Consider the following 25,815-nt stretch of genomic DNA (forward strand, 5'->3'; position numbering starts at 1 on the left):
CAGGTTTTAACACTGTAAAATTAAAATCTGAGGATGTCATAAGATATCATAATCTGTCACACATTTGCTGTACTTTAACAGACGGCATGGAGAACTCTATTATTGAGAAAAATGTGGCATTTTCTTGTAAAATCATCAAGAAACAGTGATGAAAAAAACAACAGAAAACAATTCAAGAGAAAAAAGTGAAAAAAGAAGGTATGTGGTCGATATTGACAAAGAGCTTATTTCTGCCCAATAAATTGTAAAAATTTTTCAAGAGCAGTTCATTTTTGAAAAAATATGACCTCCTGTAGTACTGCCACAGTCAAATAGACCTTCAGTGAACTTCTGAGCAAATAATCATCATGTGAGTTGAAACTGCCTAAGGTCAGTTTTAACTGAAGCATGCAATTTCTCTAGGATCTCAAGCGAGGTTAGAAGAATAAATTCAGAGTACAAATACTGTAACTGACACATAGTAGCTAGTTCTTCTATTTCCCACCCCTTATCTCTGTCTCTTTACTCTTTTCCTTATTTTGAATATACATATTTAGGTTGTATAGTGGCACATTTCTAGGCAAAGAAGAAACTCTGGGGGGGGGAAGAATGTATTCATCATTTAATTGCAGTAGGAATACTACATGGTTCTTCTTGAATTCAAAGGCAAGAAAATCATTATCTGAGAAGAAAAAAGTAAAAATATGCTGAGCATGCCTCTCCATGTTAATTATCTTGGTTACATCTACAACCTTGCACATTTGTATGCTCACCTTGTCATTCTGTAGAATCTGAACCCCTGATATTGAACAGCAGGTACATGGAGAAAGTATAAAAGAAAGTTAAATCAAAGGTAAGATTGAAGGTCTTGTAGTGATGGCACTAGGAAAACAGGAGATCTAAAGTCAGTTCTTGATTTGGCTGTGTACACAATGAAAAGTAAGTCACACTTTCTTCTAACTTTTCTCCATATCTGTAGAACACAGAACATATTTTATTCAGCCTAAGTTTTTGCCAGTTTGTCATTTAGTCTATGAACTTTTAGAGGGGGAGAGATGTGTCTTACTGGAGGCTTATGTGGAACTAAGCACAATGGGACTTGTCAATTGAGAATTTTCAGCTCTACCGGAATACTGGAAAGCAATAAGAGGCAAAGCAGAATATAGATGTTCTTATTTCAAGTAGCAAGTACAGACAGGTACAATATTACTGAATTTAAATGGGCAACTGAAGGGAGAATAGCAATCAACACAAAAGTAACCATTTTCCGTCATTCAGAGACCTTTAAAACAGAGAAAGCGAAAGAAAGATCTTACAGCTATTACTTATTTCTGACTTTATTTCCTAAGCCTGAGAGTCAGTCATTAATGAAATACACTTTGTCTGTATTTATGTGATATACTTCATATTTCCAGATTTCTTGATTTTGGTTTCCTATATACGTGTGTGTGTGTATACACATGCATACATATATACATACAAATTTAGACAATATATACATAGTATATATACCTACATATTTAATATTGAAGCATATTTCAGAACTTTCTGTCTAGAACAAGAGACATTTCCTTTTAACTTCTTGATGAGGAATCATTAGTTCTGATGGGATTAAAGATGTTGATCTGGACAGACTGTCTGCAGTTGCTGAATACGTTGAAGTGCCAGCAAATTCACAACATTTGAGGTCTGTTAAATTATTTTAGTGGGACAAAGCTTTAGCCTGCCTCATTATGAAAGAAAGCCACGGTGCATTAGGAGTAGCCCAAAAAATGCCAAATGCTGGCTTCTTTTATGTCTGATAAAACCAGATAAAATTATCCAGACCATTCTTAGAAAAGGAGAAAATAGGGCAGCACAATACTGCTGCATGACAAATTGTTATTCAGTAGGCAGATTGATGAAGGCAGCTTCACAGACAGCTTAGGGTTAAAGATGTCTAATTTTTATATGACTACGGCTGTCTTTAAATTTTGCAAGGTACCTAAAAGGTAATTTCAACATTAAAATAAAGAGCTCTTATAAAAACAATCTGTAGAAAAGGGATAAATTTAATTCCATATTGAACTTATTGGCACAGAATTCTGCAACTTTCAGATGACAAATGCACCTAAGCTTTGATTTTTGTAATTCAATATTTGGATGTAGTAAGGGAATGACCCTATTAATAAAATTAATGTTGGTTTGGCAGCAATGTTCTGATTGCTTTCTTGGTTTCTTTTTCTATTTTTCTATTTCTTTTTCTGATTCTAACAAGCTCAGGACTATGTCTGAGGTAAATCTGAGACTGAGAACAGAGAAGACCCAACTATTTCTAATCTGAAGCCAGTAATAGTGTTGGGACTGAATTTGTAGTTTCCAGTTATGAAATCTGACTGATTTTGGTCAGTCACTTCAGCGAGTGCAACTGATAATATCTTCATCTTGTAAACAGCAGTCTATATGCTTAACACGGTACATGAGACTATCCAGCTCTGTGAGAATAAACACATGAATAACACTTCCAGGAGAAAAAATTATGAACCATAAAGCACTGAAAGTTAATTAACATTCAGATTTATTTGGAAAAAAAAATTAAAAAAGATTACTGTAGTATCACATTCTCTAAAGCCTCCATTAGGGTTTAAGCAGGTTTTGCAGCTTTTCGGCTATACCTCAGTATCCTGAAAAAGGTATCCCGAGTATCTGAATTACTGACAGAAAATGAGCTGCATGTCCCCAAAGGTCATCTTGCTTATTGCTATGTTTTTTCTTTAAAAATCCTTCTCAATTTGGTCTGTATTTTTTGAGCAAATCTTGTGAAATCCCAATGAAGACCTGTTTTTGAAGTACTATCCGCAGTGCTGAGTTGTGAATAATGCATTGTGCTCTGCACAGGCAGGTCCATAAAAACATGCTTTGAACAAGTAAATCATTCAGGTCAAACTAAACCAAACTATTCCATTTTTTCATATACTTTTTGCTTTTATAAAAATGGAAGAAAAAATTGAAACAAATGTAATCTCTCTTTGAAAATTTGCAACATTTTTACCTTTTCAAGTTTTTATGGTGTTGGTTTGGTTTTTTTTTTTGACCATGATTTAAACAGTCCTGCGGACACAGACACATATTTGTTATTTTGTTGCAGTTTTTTCCAAATTGCTGATTTTCATTGCATTTTTTCTTCTTCTGTAGAATTCTTGGTTTATTTTTATCAAGATGGAGAAATTTTCCCTAACCAACTTTCCCTAACCAATCCTCCTTCTGCTTCTCTTCCCACCTGCCTTAGTGTGTTCCTATACTCCGAGATAAAACTTTATTACGAATACTCTATGATTAATAGTATAAAGAAAGGAGAAGTATATTTATCCCCATAGTACTATGGTCTTCCCAATGCTCTTTTGAAAAGTATCCATTCTTACTTTTTAAAGACAGTGAGTGCTAGACTGCCAGGTGAAGTATGTTTTGTATCCTGATAAAACAAGAGTTATGGCACCTATCTCGGCTCAGGCGTTATTCTGGACTCTCCCACTGCAGTCCCAGGTCCCAGCCCTCATCCACACCTTTTTCCCCCTTTTTCCTGAATTATGGGACTTCAGGTCCAGCTCCCTCTCTGCAGAACTCCAACCAAAAAGCACATTAGCCCACTCCAAAAAAGCAAGATGGAGACACATAAGGATTCCACAGAAGAGCTAATTTCTTATCAAAACTTTGTAATAAACAAACAGTATCAATATATCTGATAGTGCAGAAGCTTTAATAATTTACAGAAACAGTTCCATCCCTTTCCACAAGCCAGGTAGCACCTGGAAAAGAAGTTTCACATATGGAGCAATAAGTGATATAGCTCTATGCAGGTGTTACGCAGAAAGCTCTAAGACAGCAGAATGTGGCATTTCTCACTGAAAACTAAAGACTTTCAAATAGTGGACTCTCACAAGGTTACTACAATTTGAGATCCTGCTATCACACAAATAGGTTTGAATTGTATTCTCAAAGGCTTTTTTTTTTTTTTTAATGTTGATCATCTCTTCCTTTCACACACAAAAAGCACTGAGTTGAAAAACGATGATAGCCTAAAAAGAGTTTGGCAGTTTAACAGAAGCCTTGGAAGAAAGTCACGGGATAATTTAATAGTTGTTTTCTTTAAAAGACTATGTAGAAAAAGTCTGTTTATTTATATTTTAAACACTGAATGAGCTTTTTTTCTGTCTTGAAAGGCTCTGTCTGAGAACTTCCAAGGTTGAAATATTGCAAGGAGAAAAAGAATGCAGCTAATAGTAAACCTCAAAATATCAGCATCTATCAAGGGTACTCTGTCTGGAAGACAAGACAAAGGTCCACAAAATTACATCCTGTTGAGCAGTTAAGTTCAAATCTGTCAATGCTAAAAATAACCAGAGGAAAACTTCTGCACAATTTTTGATGAAGAATTCACAGAAAGCCTTAGTGAACTTTGTTTCAATATTGCCTAGCAGAAAAGAAAAAAAAAAAAAAAAAAAAAAAGGTAAATTCTCAAAAATTTTGGCATGTAAACCACCTTAACAGGTAATGACTACAAGAGCAAGGTATATAAATATATGTATATATATATATATATATTAGAACTAGATATGATAGATTTTTCCCTACATCTGAAATCACTACAGAGATCAGCTATTTGGCCATCGTGCAGAGAGTAATGTGCAGGGGACAGGGTGGATAGAGAATTGCAGACACGTAAGGAGGGAAGAAGGAGGGTAAACACTGTCCTATGATCCAAGAATAACCTGTAACATGAGAGATGCAGGTAGCCAGCCTGCTGCAGAACAGAGAAGGACTCAATCATGGAGTTTCCACATCCTGACTTAATAGTTCAAGCACATTGATGCCTGTAAGGTAAGGCAAGCTTGTCTTTTTCAAATGGCCTATAATTTTGCCACGTTGTAAGTCTCCAAGTCTGGACATTTTACAGAAGGATAGTGGTTGGTTTTGAGAGTGAGGATGGGTCTGTTTGGGTTTTTTAATTGCATTTTTCGAACTTTGAGTAAAGCCAATTCTCTGCCAAGAATGTGAATAAAGGAACTCTTGAAACCTCCAGGCACCCATTGGAAAAAAGGAAGTCATATAAGTGTAGGGAAAAAAATTTAGTTTATCTCTTTGGTCTCATTCCTAAGGTAATCACTATGGATAGAAATCACAGATACAGACAAGCTACCTCAGCTACTGACAGCTCTCTGAAATTAATATAGCAGTAGCACTAAATTAGGTAGTACTGATCCCCTTAGACACAACTGGTTTGTGATGGGTTGAAAATAGAGCTTTTGTCCTGTCTGTGACACAGCTGCAGGGGGTAGAGAACAGCAGAGAGCCACAGAAAGCAGTGGAATAGGGCAGAGCCAGAGCCCAGTGTGCAGTAAATAAATGAAACCCAAATATCTTGCTAAATTTTCATCCCAGCAATCAATTTAAGTCACTGTCTGAAAATGGAAGGGGAAGAGGATAGAGTGGGAGGGAGTAAGGCAGGAAGGAAGGAAAAAGAAGTTGTGTCTTTCTCTGTTTTTCCTGGGACATTTGTGGAGTCTTCTCTGCAGCCAGCACTGCAGGGTCATGGCATTTACTACACTGGATCAAGGATCAGTTCTACATCCTACATTAGAAAGGAAGTAAGGGATTAGATTATATCTTCAAAGGTCTCATTTTATATCTGCGGCAATGCCATTTTCATCACCTAAAGCCTACATTTTCCCAGAACAATAAAGAGGTTAAAAATTAAGATGGTAATATAAATTGGATTTTTATGCTCTCCCATCATGAATGCTAAGATTATAACATCTAAGTCACATTACCAGGCTTTTCCATTTTTAAAAGAATGCTGATAATTTTAAGTAAGCACACAACTACACAAACTGTGACTAGAAAAAGGAATTACATCACAAAAATTGTAATATGACTGCTGACAACATTGAATTTACAGAATACCTCAGTCATACTGTAAAAGGAACATACATTTCTCTTTGACATCCAATTCTGTGAGCATGTGAAGTGGGCAACAATGTCTGTGTTTCATCATTCTTTTCAAACTCACTATAATTTTCTGACATCCCATGGCGAGTTTTCCACAATATCTTGGACACAGGCTCAGGCCTAGTACAGTATTTCTTTGTTCAGGCAGCATGTGAAAACTCTGTCTAAAGCTCCATTGTCATTTTTCATTATATACTTTTCTAGGGATATATTCTTTGTGTTTTAAAGTAAAAGACATGAGCATTATCAGGTACCAGAAAACCATGGTTTCAGAAAGCCAAAATCAGAGATGTAGTCTGAAAATCTGTTAATAAAAGTCCCTGCTCATTCTCCAAGAGGAAGAGGATGCAAAACCTGCTGGAAAATTTTGACATCTAGAGGAATCTTGCTAAACTACTTTCTCTGCTAGGTTCTTGACTGTGAAGTTTTCCAGAGAAAGGCTGCTCAGAGAAACTCATTGACATTAGTACAATATCTGATATCTTTAGAACACAGGTGCTCTGTCAGCATAAAGTATCATTAAGACCGTTTTATATTCTTTAGCTTCAGTGATGGAGCTGTTACTTTCAGAGCAGAGGGTCCTTTATACAATTATCACCTGGGAGATATTCATCACAGATGTCCTTTGAATATACAGCATATGTTCAGAACAGCCATGCCTGTAGTCATAAGCATACACCCTTAAGACCACACATTTCACGTTCCACTGGTGTTTGCAATAATACCACAGTCACTGCAGATGACATCATGGCCTTGAAAACAACTCATAGGGAAAGGATGTTTCTATCTGATAATGATGTTCCACTGCAGAAAAAAGTGCCATGACAAAGCTGCTGGACTGTTTTCCAAGTGTTTCGTAAGGGTAATCTCTGTGTAAAATTGGGAAAGAGAGGAAACTTCCTGATTCTGAAGATTTCAAATAGCTGGTTTTTGACTGCTCAGTTCAGTTTTATCCAAGAGCGTTTTTATAGCCATTATCAGTCTGGGAGAGAAACATGTGGAGAAAGGAAGGAAATCTTGATCATTTTCCCCAGACACTTAATACTTTAAATATGGTTGTCTCATACAAAAATGTGAGGGTTTTTTCTTACTTTTTGTGCCATGGCTTCATTCTTTCAGGTATATTAAAACGCCATGCCTATCTGCAATTCTCTGAATTCTCTGGTTTGGACAACTGCATCAAGTTTCTCTTTCCCTATTCTCTTGTTCATAATGCACCTGGTTCTGCCTCTGCCCTATATCTCTGACTTTGTCTGCACTTTATTATACGTTACAACCCCAAATATTCTCCACTCACTGGTGACTGGAAGATTGCTGACATTATTTAATGCCTGATTTTTAATTCAGATTAAACAATAAATCAAATACTACAGATTATTTTTGGCTGGTTGAAAAACAAGTAGGTTCACTGAGAATAGTCCTAGCCAAATACTGTCTACAACCCTGACTGTCAGTGAACCTTTTGTACCTGATTTTCCTTCAAACTAGAAGATGCACAGACTCCTGGTTTGACTTTTGGACTGATCCACCTGTCTGCATAAATCTCCTTTATATTCATACACCTTCTAAGATATTTTGTATGTATGTAATTTTGCCTTTTTAACAGGATGAATCAAAGCATATCTTAATTAAAGGCTCTGCCATTATTCACTTGACACATAGAAATGTTAAAATCTCACATGTTCTGTTGAGGATACTAAAGAACATCTGACACTATGCTCTCAAGTAAAACAGGAGCAGGAAAGGGATTTTCCATCCTCTAGAAGATTCTGAAATTTCAAAGCCTCGTGTAGTCTGCAGTGGAATGACCTCAAGACTTCAAGACTTCAAGAAGTTTTCATGAATAATTAAACCTTCCAGAATAAATTCTCCAGTTCTAGAATTTGACTTCTCTATATATTATACATATACATATGTACAAGCACATATGCAGGTGTAGATTCTAAAGAACTGTTGAGGTGAAAGAGAATGCTGGAAGAATTGTTTCTTTCCACTCCTCTCCAGTCTGCAAGTTTTGTTTGCTTTCTTTTTTGTGCTAATGTGAAATCTGTCAGATTGAAACCAGCCAAAAAACACCCACCCAACCAAAAAAACCCTGGAACCCCGAACCAAATTGAGGTAAAAAGGGCTGCCTTGTAAAGCAAGGTTTTTCTTTGTTTTACATCTAAGAGAGAAAACTAAGTGAACCAAATGTACTTTTAATGCTTTAAGCTTTTCTAACAAAAGAAGCCATACTGTAAAAATTTGATTTAGAGCATAAATCTTTCTGCAAATGGCTTAGATCGCAGGTGGAACAATTTTCTAACAATACATGTTTTGAGGGCAAACTGTAAGTGACCTCTGGAGGCTTAGTCAGCTCCAAGCCACTCACCACAGCAAGGACAAACCAGCACCTGCAGTTCTCTGCTCCTGTAAAATGCCTCCAGAACTGTCAGTGAGCAGCTGACCAAAACATAGAGACACAAGATATGATCAACACCCATCTGACCTACATGCTTGAATTTTCCTTTCTATGAAAATCACGTTATGGGAGGAAAAGAGAAAAGGGTTGCTACTGACATAGCACTCCTGGAGTCCTGGTTTGTAATGTACTCTTCCTGTACTCCCAGAAAGAATCATCACAAAGTTATAACTGGTGCCATAAATATAGTCAGTGAATGTACACACAAAAAAGTTTTTGTTCCTGAATCATCTCTCTTACCTTTGGTCCAAATGTTAATACTAAATTGTAGTATTAGGTCTTCAATTTAGTAAGATTCATACAAAATTAAAAAAAAAAAAAAAGTCAAGTAAAACAAACAAGCAAACAAACCCTATCTTACTGTGAGGGTGGCCAAACTATAAAACAGGTCTATCTTGACATAGCCCTGGGCTGTCTGAACTAGAGGACCCTGCTTTAAGCAGGGGATTTGACTTAGATGTTCTTCAGAGATGCCTTCCAGCCTTAATCCATGATGTAATGGTTCTGTAAATATCCTGCCTTCATCTACTGATCAGAATGAAAGCCACATTTTTCAGATCTTCAGTCATTCAAAGATATGTATGCAGAATAATTTCTGGGTATGCATCCATTAGCTGGAACACATGCTTCAGATCCTCTGTATCTTGTAGGACTGGGCCTTCAGATCTTCATTTTGTAATTGTGTTTCTTAAATTAAATGCAGGAGATAGATAGACTCATTTCCTTTCTCTGCTTTCTTTGCTAACAGTACCTTCTTAGAAAGAAGCCCTTCTGACAAACTTGAAAGTAAAATATATATGTTGTGCCAAGGGTCTATCATCAGAAATTCAAACATATATTTTGTAATAAAACAGGATAATTTGAGAACACATAATGATTTTCCTTAGTCAAGTGGGGAAAAAGAAGCAAAATGTCCTAACAGACTAATAACTAAAGGATTCTTGTTTTGAGCCAGCTTTGGTACCCATGACTGTCTTCCACTGAAAGCAGAGGTCAAATAAAAGCATGTAGTTGAGTGACAAACTGCAGTGTTATGTGTCTCAGATTAATAACAGGACCACTAAGAACTAACTACCTACCCGATTAGGGTTAACATAGTAATCTTTGTGCTCTATTTATGTGTTTATTTGGTTTTTTGTACTCTGTTATTCTCAAACTCATTAGGAGAGTGAGCGATCCTTCTCCCAAAAAACCCTGCTGAAGAATATTGATGATTTTTTACCAAAGATTTAATAAAGCCAAACTGGAGCAAGCAGAATGTTCCAAATGTACACACCCTTGTACAGGCTATTCCTGAGGAAAAATGATACCAATGTGTGAGAGCCTAGCTCATTTTTATAATGCACATTCCAGGTTTTCTCATATGGACATGTAACTGCCGGAAAGCATCAGGCACATGTCCAAGTACCTACACATCTGTCATGCATTCTGTCTCTCCAGCTGTTTTCCTCATATCGTCTTAAAGCAGCACTTGTTTTCACTACATTTCAGATAATTCACCGTAAGTTTTATCTCTTCTATAGTACTGTGGAGGAGTTGTTACCTTTCCAGTTTTCCAGACAATTCCCTTAAATCTGCATTGAGTGTCTTAATCTGAGAAGATGTAAAACATTCCTAGTAATAACTACATGGTTTATCTCCCTAGCAGGTAGAATAGAGATGCTAGTGATCTTCAACCCCTTTCATACCTCTGATCATTGACTTCTTGCTCTTTACCCCTATAATGCCAGACACCTTATTGCTACATGAATGAAACTCGAAGTAATATTGAGACCTTTAGAAAAACAGAGCTTGCTCTTGGAAGTGCTACAGAAATTCTTTGCAATTGAAGTCAGGGGAAAAATGAGGAAAAGTATCAAAACTAGGTTTCCTAGAATCTTTTACTTGTAAACAGTGGGACAAACTCCTTGGTGCTGAAATCAGCAGTCTTTCAGACAAATCATGTTAAACAGTTCTGCAATGATTTAAGGGCTTTAGATAAGTAGCAAGATCAGTCCCAGCTGAGACAGAATTGCACCTTGTCCAAAGACCTAATTTAATCTGGTTTTATGTGTTCAGCCTGAAAAACTTTTCCTCAGAGGGAACACTTTTGTTCTTGAAGGAATGGAAGATTTTCTCTTATTGGTGGGAAACAGAAGAGAGAAAGGACAAGACTCATTCCAGAAGCTTCTCCTTACTATGCTGACTTATTAACTGAAATCAAAAGATGAATAGCTAAATTTCACCTACCATTTTCAAATCAGTAACAGATAGTTTCAGGGTTTCAGAAGAGATGAGGACACCCAAGAGGTACTGTTTGCACAGGTTTACATTTAGAAGTCTAACTCTGATATTACAAGTGCCTCACAGTGGTGATAGATTTATTCTTGCTTTCTTGTGTGCTCCTTTCACCTCAGAGAAGAGTGGTAAATAGTGTCCATAATCCCTCTGTACAACTACCAGAGAAAGACGGCATTGTCCAGGGCATTTTGTCATTTTTCTTACTCTCTATCCTGTATGTAGAGAGTCCCAGGAGATATAAAATCTAACTGAACACCCAAATTTGACAATTTATTGGAAGAGATCCTGCTCTACATATGTATATAGTCCATGAGCAATCAAAGATCAGCTAAAATAAGTAAACCAGTAAAAACTACATGGAGTGGAGTCCTCCAGGAAAGAAGACAATCTTTAGCAAGAGCAGGTCCCTGACAACGGCAAAAGTCTATCACACCCAAAACACCATATTCTTCCTATAAAGGAATGAGTAGCACCAAAATATCATGGGTAATGATGGGCAAACCTATCCATGTGGTAGTTACCCAGGAAGCTGTTTGATAATTGATATCTTGCATGGTTTTGAAGAAATCTGTCAGTACATGTTGCCTCATCTCTGAATATTAGATTACCATAGGAGTTAATCATCACATCCCCTTCCTAAAACCATAATACTGTAATTGTGATTGCACAATTATTTAACATGGTAACAAATCATATTATTTACAGTGTGTTATGATTCTGAGTGAGAAATAAGTGGCAAGAGATGGGATTTTTTAAAGGAAGAAGTCTTGAAAGATAATGGGCAAGGGAGAAGATGCATGTAGTAAAGCAGACAGCATGTAACCAGAAATGTCAGTTTTCTTCAGCAAGTGTCACTTAGCCATTTTCTTTGTAGTGTTCTCTGGAATTTACCTCTTTGTCTTGTTCTTAGTTTCTCAAAAGGCTGAGACAGACTCATGCTGATTTTTCAGTTTAGCTTCTTTTCCACTGATCTGCAAACGGACATGGCTAGTTCTGATGGAAGGAATCAGCCCATGCAGAACTGTTTCTTGGATGTTATTTGTATGGGACTTCTCTTTATTTTGTGAATACTTTTACTCCTGAAAACACTAATGAACAGGGACAAAATATGGTCCCCACTGAAGTTGGTGGCAAAACTCATATTGACTTCAGTGAAGTCATCCTTTTCTGTCTTCAGATTACAGTCTTTCATCCATGCATCAAGTTTAGTCTGAGTAATCACCATGTGAGCTTCAAAACTTATCTTTCTATATGTCAGAATCCAACCTACTGTTGTGAACAGAGGGGTGAGCAATGTCCTCTCAGACCTTTTTTGGTTGGGTGACTTGAAGAGCCAGAGGCTGTCCATGAATGAGCGGCGATGATGCTGTGAGCACTTGACTGAAGCATTCCTATTCATTTTACCTAGGCCACCACAAAGCTTTAGAGTCATAAAATCTTACATAGAGGTCCCTGTACTCATATTCATTCGCTTACTCAGGTGGTCCCATGGAAGACTCTGACACATCATTACTACTTCACAAACATAAAACTAGAGGAAGAAGCAGATCACCAATTTATTTAATATATGACAGAATTTGTCATCAGTTGACATAAAATCTCAGAGCTGAAAGTTTAAAAAAACCCCTAGACATCAATGTACTGAAGAGAACAGTCCTGTGTTAGGGATTTTCCCTCCTCTGGCCTTCTTCACGTATGTCTTTTCAATTGTGTTGTGACTCATGAGCTAGTTGTGAGATCTTTGTTGAGGCAACAGGATTCTACAGGTCCATTATTCTCAGGATTCTGTTTTAATGAGAGTAGGACCTCACTAAAAAGGATGTTTTTGAAAACTGCTAAATCCAAGCTGGTTTGTGTGCTGAATTGATAAGTAACATTTAAAAAAACAATAGAAATGTAAAATCTGTTTAAGAAGATGACAAGCTAAGTCTAGAAGGGAGAGAGAAGGGAAAGCAACTCATAGTGCAACACCTGCTTCAGGCTAAAACAGTAAAATTCAATTCATTTTCATACAGCACCTTCCATACAAAGCCTCTCAAAACGCTTTATAGCAAGAGATAAAATGGCAAGATAGCTTGTTACAGAACAAGCAGGTTATTGCAACTCTCACACAGACAGCTAAGAAGAAATGGACCAGGCTAGGGAAAAAAAAAGGATGTAAATTCAAAGGAGGGAAAAAGTAATATCCTTGCACAGTATAACAGAAAGAAGAGATGAATAATAATCATACAAATGAGGATGAGGATAAGCTTAATGATAGCGATGGGGATGGGAGTGAGGATAAGAATATTTCCTCCTTGTATAAGAACTTATATCTACTATTTTTATGCAGTAATTAAATTTCATAGCCCTGCAGGATAGGTAAATTCATTTTGCAGACAGAAAAACCTGGGCATGAACAAATATGTTAAAAGGACTGTCCTAGAAATAGAGGCAGCTTCCTACTCACAGCAGTTGGAGGATGAGAACTGAGACTGCCAATATTACCAAGGCACTAATAGAAAAGCAGGCTCTGTTACTTTAATCGAATACAGCACTTTCCCATTTTTTGGTAGAATAGTGTATGTGGTATCTTTCAGCAGGTCCATGAGTGGTGGAATTCCAGTCTGAATGTTTGAATTATTTATTGAAAGAACAATTTTTGCATTGTTCTGTCATCTTTGAAGATCACAAAACAAGTCAGTGTCAGGGACATGGATGTGATTCAGGAGCTGTCCCCAGTGCTGAGCTCCAGGTGCCAGGCAGATGGTACCAAAAGAAAGGGACAAGAATAGAAGCTGGTCTGCAAAAGTTTTGATCACACCACAGCATACAAGGACTGTTCGATGATGTGACAGTACATGGAAGAAGGATTCATATTCTCCAGGAATGAAAGCAAGGGAAAGGAATGACAGTTTTAGAAGATTGTATTTTCACAGAGAAGGGAAACCATATAGAAAACCAAAGCAGTGGCAAGGAGTAGATTAGAGAAGCAAACTGTGAAGAAGAAAATGAACAGAAAATGCTGGAAACAAAGCACGATTATTTTTTAAAAATTTTTACATGGTAAATAATTTTTGACAGACAGACACACAATGCCTGTACAAGTAGACAAGAGATTAGCACTGTGGCCGTGTACTGTCTGCCTTTGGAGGACTAAGACGCTACAGATTTTCATTTTTAATCAGGGTACTTTTCCTGTATTTATCTCCTGTATTCTATATTTTTACTCTGTTCTTTTCCCACTCATTCATCATTCCTTGTACTATAAATAATGCATACACGACTTGTCATCTAGTAATTCATTGGCATCAGATACATTCTTGCAAAAGTGTTAACTTTCACACATAGTTGTGCATTTTGGAGAATATGGATATTTCCCTATGATTGAGAAATAAGGCAGAACTGACAGTATATTCCCAGAACACCATATACATGGCAGGGTGTTTGGATCATGCTTGCCAAGGAAGCAGGCTTAGCGCCAGCACACTGTACACAATCCCAACTTATCGAACTAATATAAACCACTGTCCCCATCCTGAAAACTAGCAGCCCTGGGGCAGCCTGATGCACTCAGTTACAACTCAGCTGTTTGGCCGTATGCCATCCATTATGTGACAGACCTGTGGTTGTAGGAATGAGACTGATGAAAACAGAGATGTGTTGTCACCCAAATATTGTCTTCAAATATATCACTTTATTAATACAACAACATTGATGGTAAAAAGTTCTTACTCCTTTATTCACAGTATTATTAAAATCAGAAAGAAAGTAGGCATAGATATATAACAAATTAGATTTATGATTTTATTTATGTCTGTATTCTTTAATATTTGTTGTATATTTTAAAAAATTAAAAATAGAGATTGTAAAATGTCACATTTTATTATGCCATAATGTTTTCAGATATCAGAACAAGCTACAGCTATGTAAAACATAAAAGTAACATATTTTAGACTTTTCCATGTCAAGCCACTACCCTGCCTGTTAGAAATGTATCATTAATTATACAATTACATAATTATCCTTTAAAAGTAGTAAAAATATTTCAGTACTTTACATTTTTTCTGCAGGTTCTACTTGTAAGAATGCACTTATTTCATTTTTAATGTTTTATTCTTTCTTTAGAAGGCATATTTTAGACAGGCAGTAATTAATTTCAGCCCTGCTCTCCATAAGAGAAAGTAGTGAGAGATTAGTGAGGATATATTTCTTTAATCTGGTATGTTTATTTTATTTTTAAATTAACTCCAAGGTGACTTTAAATACACTGTTTAAACTTTCTTGTAGGTTAAAAATGAGGGTACATAATGCCTTATGATTCCATAATATTTGTATATTCAGTAATAATTTAATGTGATTTAACTGAAATGTCCTCTAGAAATGCCCACTACACCATATGGTTTGTGTTATTAACCTGTGGGAGCAGTAATAAAATAAACTATAGGTCGATGTGAATGAGAGCGACAGTAAGTATCCCTCAACATAGTTTGTCTGCAGGCCACCACCAGCAGATATCACACAGGTAGCACTATTACAAACCTGAGAATTATAGCCTATATCATGACTAACCCTCTCACTCCTCACAAAGAAATTGGGGAAAGGAAGCCTTGGAAAAAGTATATCCAGATTTCCCAAAAGAAAAGCCTACACAGAAAAAGACTTAATCTTCCAGATGTGGTTAGTACATGTATTGCTCCTCATGATGCTCTGTGCAATATACTCTCTTTGGGTCATGTATAAAAGGACCTTTACTACTGTATTTTCTCATGTTTTTAAACATTCCGTGCCAAGCCTTGTTCCTTGGTCAAAGCTGAGCATTCTTGTTCAAATCCTCAGGTTAATTTTTGCTTTCCTGCTTGTTGAGGTGAGGATTTTCAAACAGTTAAGCCATGCACTGACCTCTGGGAAGGGAATTAGCTCCTGAAAGGACATTCTCCGCTAGCAGATTTTTGAAATGGCATTGACAGGATTTCCATGGCATCCATTGACAGTAAGCCATAGGGATGGCATCTGAGGAGGGGAAAAAGGGAACAAACTGAGAGGCTCTACATTGCATATAAAATTTAAAGACTTTTTACCATATTTTGTTACATTTTTCCATCTGGCACTACATTGACTGTCTGCAGTTTAAACCCTATTTCATGTCATTTCACGTTCTTTACATATCATTCTCTCTTCCATCCCCTACATGTTTTGTTGTTGTTGTTTTTTAATCTTATTTTACTCATGACAGCTGGATGCCTCTGCAAAACTGTTTTATGGCATACACACAGAACATCATCTTCTGAAATCCCCAATATTGGCAGACGCTTCTCCAACCACCATCAACCTGTGTAACACTTAACTGTCCTGAATGCATGCTGGCCAAGTACGTATCACCTTTTAAATTTAAATGTAAAGACTTGTCAGCATCTGTCATTGCCCTTCCGGAAGTATAACACTCAGGCAAATAAAAGTATGTTGACAATATATAAATTTCAATAATTTCAATATTAATTCTAGTTTCCCCTTTGTGTTAGTATAGTCCCTGCCTAACATTGACTTTAATCAGTCAACTTGCTCTATCAGCACAAGGTGACCATTCATGTGATATAATGCCATGTTTAGCTTCCTTAATCACATACACCTAATTTTTCCAGCATTGATTTTTACTCCAGATTATCCATAGAAGGGTTTATACAGCACATATCGCCTACATCTTTCTGCCCAAGAGATGATAACAAAGATAATTCAACTTCATTGCAATAATAACACACTATTTACATTATTAAAAATAGCAGCTAAATTTCAAGGAGTCTTTTGGACTTGTGGTCTGAGTGCAGGGTTCAGCTGTCAGGCTTGCTAAATTGTAAATTGTCTCACACAGAGTGTAACACCTCTGGGAAACCTTTTAATTCTCCTGTCATCACATTTCCCTCTGTAAACTTATTTACTATATCTGCCCCACAAAAGTGTCAGGAGAATTAATCCTTGTAAAATTGTAGTTGGGATATCATTAAAAGAGAAGAGAAGGACTCGGATTTCCAGGGGGTTTGATGTGATTGCACTGTACTCTGAATGGACGTGACTGTAGATTACACAGTCCGGCAGTGTATGGAACACGGTGAAACCAAGGCACCTTAGGAGCATTCACAGCCGCCAAAGTCCATCGCTCCTTCCCCAATACAGGAGGGGCAGAGAAGGGCTACAAAATTAATTTAATTTATTGTTGGACTCACTTGATCTGAGAAACAGAACAGTTTCTTCCCCCATGTCCTGGTTTGGGCTAAATCAGAACTAATTCTGTTTTAGTGCTTTTAACTTTTCAGTTAAGTCTCCTCTAACTAACAGCATTTTCTGAAACAGCAGCCTGTTTTTCCAGACAGTGACTGCTCCTAGCAGTGATAAGGCCTGATGTTTATAGTTCGTACCAAGGAATGGGATGCAGAGAGGCCCTTGCTTATACTTGTTCTTGTAGCGACCAAGGTCACTGCTGAATCTTGTACTCCATGTTGGGGTGCCAGGAGTGAAAGGGGTCGCACCTACAGGGAGGAGCAAACTGGACAGGTGACCCAAACCTGACCAACGGAGTATTCCATCCCATATTCGTCATATTCAGTATAAAGCTGAGAGATCACGAGGGTCTCGCTCTCTCTTCGTCTCTTCGTCTCTTCGTCTCTTCCTCTCTTCTTCGATGGCCGACATCTGAGGAGGACTGATCCGTGCATCCCTGAATCCAGTGCCTGAGTCCAGCTCCTGTGTCCCATCCCTGTCTGCTGCCGAGTCCAGCCTGGGACTGCCCCAGTGCCAGCCTGCGGTGTGGTGGTGACGTATTGTCATCAGGGTGGGGGGAGTTGGGTTCGGTATTGGTTTTGTATATATTTGTATATATTGTATATATTTCATTTTTTTTCCTTATTCTTATTATTATCTTTTCTTTTATTGTTATTGTTCCATTAAAGCTGTTTTAGTTTTCTTTTCCAAACCGTAAAGTCTCTCTCCCTTGTTCTCTCTCTTTTTCCCTTTTGGGAGGGGAGAGGGGTTATTAGAGAGCGTCTGTCATTCGTTAGTGGTCAGCCCAGCCTCAAACCGTGACACCCCACTTACCTATTCTTGCCAGAGTTTCCAGTACCCAGCCAAGATACCAAACTTGGTAAAATAAACGTGCAGAATAATTCAAGTGGTGCCAAAATCAAACTCCTGAGAAAAAAGGTAAGAAAACTTTTACATGTATATACATACTTATGCAGTTGTCAACAACTGTAAGACAACTATGTAAGACAACAAATGCTTCAAAAGCACCTGAGAAGAAATAACTTGCCAGCAACAGAATTCCACAAACATTAATTTACTTTCTGTGATGCAAAACAAAGTCAGGTCGTGACTGCTACCTAAAACGTCTAACTCTATTGGCAGTCATACCCAACTTAAGAAAACAAATGGTGGAATCCCTATGAAGTCCAAAATCACTAAATCTATTCTGTGTTTCTAAGGTGGTGCTATATTGATCTAATGATGCTATTAGTAATATCTGCAAAAATTTATAAATATAAGCAATTATCATTTGGGATATTCTTTCTTGGTAGAAAAACCACTTAATTCTACTAATTGCCTCTACTTTTGTTTCTGTTAACTGTACACTGTATACATGTTAATAACATTGTTATCAGCAGCAATGAATTTTAATTAACATTCATGTGTAGAAATATAATTCAAAACAAACATATTCTTATCTGTTTGTTTTATTAAATTAATTCCATAGCTATTTCCAGAGCTAAAGCCTTATTCCTAGGTATAAATTAACAAAGAAATCTGCAATTCACTATGAAAGAAAGTATAAAAAATCCCATACATGAAACAGACGTGTAGAGACTATATCCTGAACTAATACCCAAAATCAGACCGTTACATTAAATGCTCCTATGAATACATAATAGGAATTACTACTACACAGTCTTCCAGCTCAGAAAATATATCTATATTCTGATAAAGTTAGGAAAAGTAAGTATGAAGAACTGAAAAACCACATCACTGGTCGAGGGCCATCCAAGGGGTTTACAGCAGGGCAAGAAATTGAATCCAGATCTCATGAAAACTGGTTCAGTGCTTTAACTACAAGACATCAGAAATACGACTGATCAGTCATTGAGATTTTATAGAGACTTGAAACGTGCAGCAGTTCCAAAGTGTATTTTCAGCTTCCTCCCTGCATAAAACTACAGAAATTGGAGGAGGTGATTCATGGAATTTGAGGAATTAAAGCTATCCTGGAAACCTGCAGTTCCTCTTACTTATTTTAATCCCCTTAAACCGTGTTCTAGTGACCAATACTGATATCAATGAAGTATTCCTTTCCCCATACAGCAAGTATAAATGTCTGACAATATGCCCGAATTTTACCAACTGATTTGTAAGAGGATTTGAGGCCTTGTTTAAAAGATAGTAAAATGAATGTGAGTCATCTTTGACTCTAAGGAAATTCTGACAAGGCCCCTGACAGGTGGATCAGCCATGCCTGTGTACTCAGCTGATTTGTACGATACCTGACATGATTTCTGAAATATTAATACTCTTCAGAACTATTAGTCCTCTTCTTTGCAGGTTCCAGAGGAAATAATCCATAAAAGTTTTAGGTACTTTGTGAAAGCCAATGTAAAAGGCTAAGATCAACACTCTCCCCATTTGAATCACTAGCAACATTATATATATTCCAGCTTGCATTTATTATGATTGATTTCACAATATAATCAAACTCAATTCAGCACCAGTATTTTAAAAAGAACTGAAAGTGTTAGGTGTGACTAATTCCTCATTGTCTACCACAGGTTTGCTTTTTACTGGCACCTTAGTAATCCTGATAAATGTCATTTAATTCCTGGCATGCACACAGCAAATGCAATTAGAAATCCTACACATTTCACAGGTCCGGTTACACATATGTAGATATAAATGGACAATGTAGACCTGCTGCTGGAACCACAACTCTTCAGTCACAGTGACACTCGGAAAGTTGTCGCAAACGGACATATGGAGAAAATATGGCTCTTCCCAAGGTACAAGAGATGACACTAAATGTCATGCTGTTATTAAGTACTTTTAACAGCCAAGACACACACATTTTAGTCACTGTCAGTGTTGCAGAGTCATTCTAAGTGGGCAACAGCAGCTCTCATGCATCATCAAGGAAATTGTCAGTAATCCCTGGAGACCATCTCTGTTATAATTGGCACTGGTGGAGGAGGAGGACGCGTCAGGTAGAAAGATATTCACACACCAGCCTGAGACGGCAATAGTGGCAATTAACACTTCTTCAGACTTTCAAAACTGCTATGGAAGTCACAGCATAAGTATGAAACAGCAAGATGGCATTTTTTACAGCTGCTTCTCATAGTATCATGACATTTAAAGTGCATGTTAAAATCTATCAAGTACAGTAAAAACACAATTATGCTGTTTATGTAACATGCATTATGTTCCTAATGTGAGCAGGATTAGTCTACCAGTGTTTTGAATTTTGTATGCAGAGAATAGACCAGACTGCTTTGAAAAATTCTGTTTCTAAGTTTGTTGTTCAATTAGCAAGTATACTCTCCCTAAGAAAATAAAACCTTTTAAGAGGCACAAAACATTTTTACTGCACATGCAGAGTATACAATTTAAGTCCTAACAAATTGTTTCTGCTTTTAAATTATGCTATTAGTATGCTAAAAAACCTCTTACATGTTGTCATCACTCTTTAAATTTCACTAAATGGTACTTGGCTATACATCTGCCAAAATGTCTTTCACATGAAAACAGTTTTGCTTTCAGTCTGTTCAATTAAAACCAGAAAATGTATTTGTCAAAATCTTAATCCTATGCTAATACAAATTCTATAGAACAGATTTTAGTTAATTTTATAACACTATTTCAAATCTTCACTATGGTAAAGATGCTTTACACTTTATACTAATTGACTGATGTTTCAGAATAATAACTGAAATCCTGCTAAATACTTAACACATCCTTTGCCTAATCATTCAGAAATAGTTCAGTATGGAGTAAAAGTATCTTTTTATTTTTTTTTTAATGCATCTTCTGAGGTGGAACCTTATGACAGAGCTCTGAGGTGGATCTGTCTCCTCAGTTCCTTATAGCAAAAGATGCCCTCCAAAATCACCAATGCACTCTGAAGCTCAAAAGCTGTTTTTTATGGAAACATAACCTAGAAAATAGCCTTTTATTTTCTGATTACTGAAAACTGAGAACAAGATTAAAAAAAAAAAAAAAAAACACCAACAAACCCCTCCCCATTTCCTGTTATGTCCTTGCAGTGTCCTGCCTTCTCAACAGCAAATCCCATGCTGGCTATAAAAGCTGGTTTCTCTGTCCCTAAGGCCCCTTTGTGAACTTGCTCTCAGAAACCTGTACCACACTGCGGCTTCCATGTTAGCTGTCTCTGCCTGTCCATCTCTCCCCATTTGCCTTGGAGGAACAAATGAAACTTTCCACAATCTTCTCTCCCTTGGCATTTTAACTGCCCTTGGAAGCCTGCAGTTCACCTCTTCAGAGGATGCCACCTGACTCAGCCTCTAGCCTCCAGGGACAAGCAGCAAAGCAGCTATCCATCCAGCTGGGGGCGCATTTCTGGTTAAAGGAACATATACGGCTGTGCATGAAAAAATTAAACCATTATTCAGCCTGTCACACTTTTTACAAAGACGACTAACTGAAGACAACTTTTTAAAACCCCTTACATCCTTTACATTTACACTTTGAAAGGAAAACAGACAGGTGCTTAATATTCACTTTCATTACTAATAATGTAGCTGATAATTAATACAAAATTATTTTATTATAGATGGCACTGGTAGTGTCTTTGGAGTTATTCTGTCTTGACACTTCTGATTAGGAGATTCTGATTGAAGTTCCTTTTAACTTTGCCAAAATTTTACATTTGGATTGAAATTTTCTCCATTTGGTATCTGTCAGGCAGATGATTTATTTTAATTTTTTACAAATGTTTCAGCAAAAATGGTTCAGCCATTTCTTAACAAAAGCAAACAGAAAAATACTCTTTCACTGATGTTAAAGTACAACAAATTTGCAGTTACTTTAAGAACACTTTACAAGAGCTTGACCTTTTGGTAGAATGTTTTTAAGCCAGAAATGTGTCTGATACCATCCTAGTGATAAAACTGCATTTTTCCATGCTGGAAACCCCTGAAAAGTATCCCTCCAGTTGTAGCTTGGAAAGTCCTAAAAATTTGACAGGTATGTTCCTCACAGCTTCTGCCTTCCAACTCAGAGCTTTGACTTGTCTGAGCAAGTTTCACACCTGGAGGGTAACTAAGTATGGTCCAGACCACAATTACAAAGACCAAGGAAGACTCTTCCTGAATTTCAGTGCAAGTTAATGTGGGCCATGGCATGTGAACCTGTGAACTAATGGATTATTTTCCTAGAACTTTAAGGTATTTTTTCATTGGTGCTCAAGTAACATGGGGAAATATGAAAAAAAAGCATCACAACATCTGACACAAGGACAAAAAACAAACAGAAAGAGAGAAGTGTTGAGGGAAGGAGCAGATTGAGACAAGGAACCTGCAAGAGGGAGTGCAAGAAGGTTGAAGATGGGGAAGCAACTACAACTAATAAGCAAGGAAATGGACTCTGGGAAGAGGAAAATAAGGAACACAAGGAACACAGGAATTAAAGCTGTGAAAGCTACACAAGTCATAAATTGTGATCAAAAGACAAGAAGAGTGTGGAAGAACAGCAATGAGGAAAGAAGGCAGGAAAGGTAATAACAGTAAAGTAGGATTTGTACAGGAAATTTGGAAGAATTACAGAGACAGAGAGGACCCAACTGTGTAAGTATATAACTTAAATATTTGCAGTGACAAACAGATTGGAATACCTAGGACATTGCTAGGCAAAACTCAGAGAAGCAGGTAGAAGGGGTTAAGTTCACATCCCAAACCAGGGCCTGGAAGAGAACCTGCCACTGAAGACACACTGCTGTATAAATTTAAAGGAATCAGTCCTTGTTGGGGTATGGTTTTATGCCTCTTATCGTCTGTTACTGCTTTCATGTTAGGAGAGTTTGTGAAGCAAATTTAAAAATCCAATACATTTACTTGAAGTTCTTTATGATTCTGTGTGATAGGATTTCTGAGATTTTTGTGTGTGTGTTTTTTTTTTTTTCTTTTTAAAGCTGGAAGTTACACTTTGAAATATGTGTTAAAATACGAGTTGCAATGTCAAAACATTAGAAAGTAACTGTTAGCATGAAAGTTTCCTACGCTAGTTCCGTCTCCTCCCCCATTTTTGCTCAGAAGTTGAATTTTCATTTGTTTGGAGACATGAGAAGTACATGTTTGAGCACATGAGAATTGTAAAGAAGCCACCAGGAATTTCTGTTTCTGACTTTCTAGCAAACACACTTGTGTTTTGGAAATTGTCTTGCAGCACAAGAACCTTGAAGTTCCCTTGAAATAGAACAATTCACTTTAGTAGCAAGTAAGCATATTGTGGTAGCTGTGATCACAATACTAGTAAGACATCATCCGCTTTAAAACCCAATAGTTTTGATTGTTGCAGATGGTATCAAGACATTAACAAAGTAGGGTATGTTCCTTGGTATTGGTTATTGGTGCAGCTGTTGAGTTAATGAAGTCAGTATATACTCAGTTTTAATTGTAGACACATTTTATTTGAGCTTTCATAGAACAGCTGTGAAATAAGTGCTATAATTAATGTTCTGTGGGTTACACTGAAAACTATGTACATATTTTATAAATGATATGTTATAACCTCAGTTCAATTTATTTAGTTTTTGGTTCTTAAGATGAAAGATCATCAGATAATTGTACTTTGTTCAGAAAACATTTAAAGGTTTCAAAGTCATCTTCATTTGTGCTTTCATCTGCCAAGTCACCATCAATAAAATTTATTATTAGATTAAATCAATTTATTTTATTAAATTAATGCTGGTTTACATACCTAGATTTATCAAGTACTCAGCATGTTAATGCTGGAGTCAAGCAGCCTGTTCCAGTTGTACTTGAAGTAATAACCTCATTTTAGCTTTCTTTTGTATTATTTTCATATAGGGTGTTCCAAATGTGCCATTACTAGGAAACTGTCATATAAAGGATAAAACTTCAAAGGGAAAGTCAAATGTTGAACCTAATCCCCTTGGGCAGGCAAGTAGGTAAACTAGGGAATGTTGATTTGTGCTATTTTACTATTTTAATTGCATCTACTGCAAACTCCCTCAGTTTCAGACATTCTCAGTCAAATGATTTCTTCTACAGGGTAACATGATGGTAGGGAACTCAATAAAAGTCAGCTCTTCTGGGAGACTCAGATTAACAGAATAATCTGAGGTTTTTCTTGGACTCAAGGAAGCAATTTACAGATGTAGTCTTCCTTCCTCCTTCCTTTCTCCCTTTTTCTGTTTTCATAATGGCATTTGGAAAAAGGATTGTTTGGTTGGTTTGCTTTTTTGTTTTCATATAAGAGTTCGCAATTTCAGTTATATACACTTCACCAAAGAAGGACTTAGGTTTCTTGGGAATAACTTTATCCAGGTTTATTTACACATTACATTATTTATTGCATCGTCTTGTACATTGTGTGTATTCCAGAATTCCCCTTTTTCTTTGTGTGACCCTGAAATACTCAAGTGACTATTTCAGAAGGCAATGGGGGTCTGAAAACTACAGGAACTTTGTCTTCCTATTACTTCCTTCACAGAGTCACAAATCTTCCGGAACAAAAGATAATGGCATATACTACAGGTTACATAAATTGCTAATGTCACAAATTCCAGATTTTTGTTATTTTCCTCAACAGGAATATCACCTAGGACTGAAGGCTCATTATTTAAAAGTAATTGCAAGCTTAATTCACTGCTAGTGTATCTACAGGTGTACTATACTTCTAAGAAGGTTTTTAATGACAAGGATGCTTCCCACATCAAGCCTTCTCTTTTAGTGTATTTATGTTGAATTGGGGGCAGGGGTGGTGGTGGTGGTGGGAAACATTTGTTACTGCTCACTTAAGGCCATGGGTTACTGCTCCTCATTTGCTTGAAGACATTGGGAAGTGATTTTCTTTTGCAGCATCTGCCATCTTTGAGAGGCACAATGGTATCTTCAAATATTTTGCAAAGTGGAATGTAATGCCCTAGTCTATAAGGGCAGAAATCTATGTACCATTGTTAGATACTTAAAGAAAATAGTCTGTTTTTTCATTAAGTACCAACAAAAATCACAGGAATCTGGAATTGTTCAACATCTTTGAAAAAAATCATGCCATATATTTAGGTATTGAAATATGAGTTAAGAACCTGAATTTAGTATCTACCCCTGTCTGCATTCGGAAGTCATGGACCCTTACCATTCTGTAATTGAATGGAGGGCAGTCTTTCCACCTTTCGTGCTCTTGGCTCTTTTGAGATGTGGGTTAGGAAGATACTGGGTTTTATCCTTGTCATTATCCAGTTTTCTTTGCTGCTGAAACATTCAGGTATAATTATGGCTTGTTCTAAAATTCTGTGGTGCTCAGAGAACCTCTAATTTCCCTTTTTGTTTTTCTCTACTTTGAGAATTATAACTCACCACATCCCCTAACTAGTTCTCTGTCTGAACAGCTCATGTTACCATGGGATGGCTGCAGTAGTTGAGGTTTGTACTTTCTCCACTCTTTACCCTTTTATGCATTTTGCTCCCATGTGCAGTAGAAGCTTAGCTCCATGTTTGAAGAAAGTAAAAACAGTCTCTAGAGGACACTAGATCTTTCCTGTGCATATGGTAAAGATCAAGCTAGAAAGAATGAGGAAAATTATGGTTTTGCTTTTCCCAGCATACTAACTAGTACAGTTGTACAGCATTAAAAGCAATGCATTGTATCTCCTAACAGATGTTCCAGGTATGTGTCTCACAAGGTTAGGAAAGCCAGGAGAGAATATGAATCTGCATATCTCTTCTGATCTTTATTCTGCCTCTGAAACTACAAAACTATATTGAGCTTGCACAAAGCATGCACAGAAAACTAGGAGGAACCCTCTCTGATGGTCAGTTTATCCTGCTTCTGTAGCTAGGAGACTGACTTTTAAGAACCTGTTCCTCTGGTTTCCTTTGGACCAGTTCCTCACAAAGCTG

This window comes from Leptosomus discolor, chromosome 1 (assembly GCF_034619465.1).
Source record: "Leptosomus discolor isolate bLepDis1 chromosome 1, bLepDis1.hap2, whole genome shotgun sequence".
Classification (NCBI taxonomy): Eukaryota; Metazoa; Chordata; class Aves; order Leptosomiformes; family Leptosomidae; genus Leptosomus; species Leptosomus discolor.